The sequence below is a fragment of the Triturus cristatus genome, chromosome 9 (assembly GCF_964204655.1).
Source record: "Triturus cristatus chromosome 9, aTriCri1.1, whole genome shotgun sequence".
Lineage (NCBI taxonomy): Eukaryota > Metazoa > Chordata > Amphibia > Caudata > Salamandridae > Triturus > Triturus cristatus.
In genome coordinates this window covers 1,286,387,262-1,286,393,261 of record NC_140592.1, presented here as the reverse complement: position 1 = coordinate 1,286,393,261, position 6,000 = coordinate 1,286,387,262, and positions in this window count along the sequence as shown.

The window sequence follows — 6,000 nt, the reverse complement described above, 5'->3', positions numbered from 1 at the left end:
ATTAAAAAGTACTCTTAATTGGGGCAAAAAGGCAGCGCCGAGTTTTGTCTGGTTCACCTGGTAAAACATAACACAACCAGTCGTACTGATGGAGCGGGTAAAATGTTTTCTTTTTATATACCCAATCCATTTATATAAGTTTATATTAAAATGATTAATAATTAATTCTAATAATTAATTGATTGATGTGATGGTAGTAAACCAACCTTATTAACAAAGAAAATACACGTGGGAATGCATTTGCATGGCTAAAATTAATAAGTGAACTAAGTTGTATGCATATTAAAACGATAAGTGTTGCTTGAGCAGTGTTAATGTGATTTGCGCTTAAATAAACCAGCATTAACGGCTTTGAATGTTGCATATGGCTAGATAAAAACATACACATAAGGGTATTAGCAAGGGAATAACACTGTTTTAATCATTTCTATGTATTAATTACGATTTTGTGTTTCTTTGCAATAAAAGCATACTAAAGAAACATTGGGGAATCCTAACTACGGGTGACCTCACCATTCCCCCCCCACGTTTTGCCTTTAAGCGAACACAAAACCTGAAGGATATCCTCATCAACACGAGACCAAGACACATCGACCACAAGGAGCAAAGAACTCTATGGGACCTTCCTCCGGTGAGAGGTCACTACCCTTGTGGCTCATGTGCTGTGTGCCACCAAACTGCAGTGATAAAAGAAGTGATCTTTTCAGACTCTTTCACTTGGAAGATCCAGAGACACACTAACTGTAACACTACTCATTGTATCTAGCTAATCACCTGTCCGTGTGATAAGAGATACATTGGCATGACCCTTAGACCAGTCAAGACACGCATAACAGAACATAAAAGCAATGTGAGATGCCAAAAGATCGCCACCCAACTCTACACTCACTGTAAAGAAAATAACCACAAACCAGACTCCCTAAGATGGCTAGTGCTTGAGTCCCACCCTAGGATCACGCATAAGGCACTGTTCAAGATAGAACAGAGATGGGTACATCGTCTTAGGGCAGACCTTGAAGGCCTTAATGGCCAAATTCCATGGGCGGCACTCAATGATAGATAGTTTTCCATCCATGGTCACTCCGTTTTCTGTTATACCACTCTACACGGAGTTTCCCTCCTTTCTCGCTTTACTGCCCTGTGACTAATTCCCCCCACTGGAAGTTAAGCGTTATTCCTTTTCACCTAATTATGTGAACACTATGGAGGTTTACTTTCATTTACCTCAACTAGATACCGCAGTGGTAGCCCCCCCCCCCCCCCCCCCCTGTTCTAGGTGGGGCACTCAGGACTTTATAAATTGTTCCAACATGAACATCTAAAGATTGGTGTCGCTTATTTACTGACCGCCATTTATCATACATTAACTACACACTTTGGCCACCCACATTAGATCACGTTTGGTAGATCGCGATTGTGATGCTTATTCCCTTGATCCTGGTAACACCACCACTGATTACTGGCATTTGCCCGATGTACATCATGACAGCCACATCTCAAGATGGCCGCCGTCTTCGACGTACCAACATCATACACTCAGCTTCACCCTTCACGCTTTGACGTAGAACACACCTCCCGGATGCCGGCCCGACCCCTCCCACATCGGTAAGTATTTCAGCATGGGACTCAGACCTGTGTTGTCCTTCCCGGTTCGAGCGGCGCCTGGGTAGGTTAACGGCCCATCCCGGCAGCACCTAATACGTGAGTGTTACGACAATGTTGATGTGTCTCTGTTTTCTTGCGGCGGGTGTTGGCAGCGGTATGGATGTGTACCCGTGACCTACGGGTACGGCGGTTTTCGCCGATTGAGTCTTGTACTGTGCTTGCGAGTGGCAATTGATACGCAGTGGTCTCTGCCTTCTAGCGAAGGTTTCAATACTTGGCGGCGTCAGCGGGTTGTACCAGCTGGGTGTCAGTCACACCTGCCGCACACGATGCTTGACCCATTACGGGTGACGGGGTTCCCCAGGTTCGCGACTGTGCATCTACGACACAGTATTACCCCCCATGTGTGGGCCTCTCGGATGCATAGGCTGTGCGCCGGTTAATCCCCGGACATCACTTTGAGGTCTGGCAATTGCGTGGCGGTGTATGTGCACTGAACAATGTCTTTATAGCACCAGCTGGAAAACACAATGTCCCGGCTGGATGTTGAGTGCACCACCGTTGCACCTCATTTTGACTCTCACTAGTTTTGGGGGGTCTCCTCGGTGCTCAACTACGTGTCTGTGTCATTGATCATATATTACCCCTGTCCGCATGACATGACCGCACTACGGGCGACACCTCTTTACTTGTACTTACACTACGTGTTGGGCTAGCTGCCCTGTGTTTTCTACTTTTTACTTTTCACTTTTTTCTTCCAATAGGACACCAGAATCTTGGTGTCCCGGTAGCGCAGCGAACACGGACAGAAGCAGGGATATACACTCTAATAGGTGAGTGCCCTACACCTCCATGATGTGAATACTAGTCCTGCACTGCAGCTACTACCGCACATCCAGTCTTCTGATTTTAAATGGTTCTTGTTTTTAATCTCACATTCACGTATAATAATTTCTATACTCTATTGTTTGATTACCTACACTTGGCTACAATTGGCACAGTCTATCATCACACCTTGTAGGAAGAGAGACCTTGTTTGTGATATATGTCCGGACAAGTACCAAATACTCTACACTGACCTGTGTCTTGGTTACCTTATTTCCTTCTCCTAGGTTCCCATTTGACACATGGCGAGATCGTTTTCCATAATACATGTGGCAGGTAACAAATGCACCCACCACATTGTGTAGATAGTTAACATTTCAATAGGTCCTGAAGAATTGCCAAGGATCACTAGGACCGCGAGGTATGAAACATGTTGACCACCACAGAAGAGCATAGCTAAGCCGATCCCTCACGTCAGCTAGCTGCCACTCTGTTTTTGTTTTTTAATCAAGTGGATAGCCATTCGCAATAAAGTCTCATTTTTGGATTATCCAACTTGTTTTAATCACCTACACGCATTCACATCTACACCACTAGACCCCTCACACGCACTACACCATACGGCCAGGAACAGAAGATCTCCGCTAAAGAGCCCCTTTAAGGGTGCCCGTCGGGTATTGCAGCGCCGACCCGACGAGGAGCAGGTCCATATGATGAAGCATGACACCTAGCTTGCTTGGTGTGTGAGGACCCTAGTTCCGACTAGAGGAACTCCTTTCCTCTTTCACACGGTCTCCTTGTTACTTACACCCTCTCTCTCCCTCTATCCTGAGGAACTGCATACTCTTCATTCTTTCGATCATAAAATGGATGCCTCTGCCACAGACACGGGTCTGGCCTCCTGCTGCTGACCGAAACTCCGGCAGGGGAGGCCTGGACAATAGGTTTCCTGTCCCAGGGAGGTGTAACTACCTCCCCAGACAGGCAGATGTGTATTGGGGCTGGGCGGGAGCAGTCTCTGGTGCTTTGAAGTCCTGCACTGGGGGCACACTTGGTGCATAGTCCAGTTCAAACCAGTTGCAGGGGCTACCTGCCCCTGCTCTGGCGCAAAACTGGACAAAGGAAATGGGTGTAACCACCCCTCTTTCCAAACCCTCCCATAGGTGGGTCCCTAGAGTATGTTCAACCCCCAAACTTTGTATAAGTATGGGAACACAGTCCTTGCGACTTTAGATTACCCCTGACGAACCTCTGCAACATATATCCTGGACCTTCGAAGTTCTACTTTGACTAGAAGACTGAAGAAATCTCCCTTGGGGTCAAGGAGTGACTCCCCTGCTTTGCAGGCACCAAAGAAGCAACTGACCAGTCTGCATCGCTGAAGCTCCCGCCGGATGCCGAAGTTTTTGCATCACCAGATGTGGATTTCCAGACTTCCCCGAAGCTACCCTCAGTCCACAGCAAAGCTGAGGCCCGTGGCTATCGTGGGTGATGTGGAATCGTGACCCCTGGACACCGTGAACTTTTGCGGCAACATCATCTTCCTGGTCTTCCTCGAAGTTGTGCTTTGGGCTCCGAGTAGCCCCAGCCTTGAGCATCTCCTGCACCGAAGATTTCTGGCCTCCACTTTCCAGTGCGACCGCTTGCGGCTCCTTCACGTTGGCTAGTAGGTCCCCACGAAGGCAACTCCTCTTCTGATTGAGGTTTCCTGGTTGCTTCAGATGGGCCCCGACTCATCTTCGCTGTGTGAGTCCCCCAGACCTTGCTTGTCTGCACCGCAGTCCTTTCTTTGATTTCCAGTGAATTGCTGTTGCCAAGGCTTGTTGGGTTCAATCTGGTCGCTGACACCGCAGCACTCGACAGACTTCGTGGGACAGCTCCAATCCAGCTCCTGGTCATCATCAGCACCTCCTGGACCTCGTGGCTGAAGAGTCAGGACACCCGTCAACTCACCTGAAGCACCTGACATCTGTGGGCATTGGTCCATCCTGCCCTCGGTCACTGGCTAGTGACCCAGACTCTGTCCCCTCTGCTTTCAGGTTCCTTCCATCCTAGATCCAGGCTAGGATCTCTTCGGACACCTCTTCACGGCAGCAGCAGTTCTTTGCAGGCTCCCATTGAAATCGACGACGCGACCCAACACCAAAAGACACCTATGCACCCGGCTTCCCTGGGTGAGGTAACTCGAGTACTCCGGTGCTCTCGTGGGTGCTAGCCCTAGAACTTCCTCAGTCCAAAGGGGTTTGGTCCTGACTCGATTAGAAGTGTCCCTAATCTTTAAATTTCAAACCGCGCCATTGCCCATAGAAGATAATAGGAACCCACGGTTGTGTTTCCACACTGCATACAGTCCCCGCGGGATCCCTGTGTCACTACCTTGGGTGGTTCCTTGGGGCCCCAGCGATTCTACAGGCTCTAGGCCTTGTGTCTATCCCAGTCGTGGTTCTTATACCACTTTTTTAGTATATGGTTTGGTACGCCCCTAGGGCCCAAACGTGTATTTGTGCTATTACTGATGATTGCTGACTTGTAACTTAAGTACTTCGAACTCCAGTCTCATAAAGAGACTAGAGGGGTGTGTGTTAACCTAAATACATATATTTTGAATATATACCTGGTGTGGTTGTCCTTTCATTTGGTCATTCAAGAGATTATAGACTGGTAAAACAAGCTGCTTTACATTCCTTCAAGACTCAGCCTGAAGGCTGCTCTCCATAGCTACCACTAGGATAGCTTTCAATAAAGGTTGTCTTTAACCAATTCACCATAAGGGGTTGTTTGGACTGATACAGGGTGCCCACTATAACTAGTGGACAGCATATATCAGGCCAACTTCTCACATTGGGGTACAGCGTGTGGGATTCCAGCTTGCTATTGTTTTACCAGCTAATCTCCAGTGGGTCCCTACCAGGAACCAGTGAGCTCCTTCCCTATAAATATGAGGATCTCTCCTTTGCTCAGCTTAGGGCCTTATGCACCATTAGGAAGCTGAAGACAGGCAAAAGTCCATCCACCCAGCATCTCATAAAGATACTGAAACTGGATGATATCACAGGTCCTAGTGGGCCTGATGATGTAGACAGTGTGGGTGGGGCAGCACCTGAGGTGGGTCCAGGGGTGGAAACTCCACTGACCCTACCTCTGATGCTGAACAGACTGGTGACAATGACCAAGATCTGGTGAACACAGACCATCAGGCCTGGAACTTCCTATTTGCTGTACTGGTTCACTTTGGAGTTGGCCAATACTCCCTCAGCTTAGTGCAACTGTTATATTGAAATCCGTCGGTTCGGGTTCACACGGGCTCATATATTTCAGATCCGATTCGAGTACGGCATGGGACCCGGCAGGGATGCCCGTTGTCCCCGCTACTATTCGCGTTAGCGGTGGAGCAGCTGGCGGCTCATATCCGCACGCACATTGATGTGGTGATCGAACTAGGCGATGGCATACACACCATCTCGCTCTACGCTGATGACCTGTTAATATACGCCAGAGACCTTCACGATATTCCTCCTTCTCTTGATCAAGCCCTTAGTCTTTTTGCGCGAGCCTCCAGGCTGCGAGTCA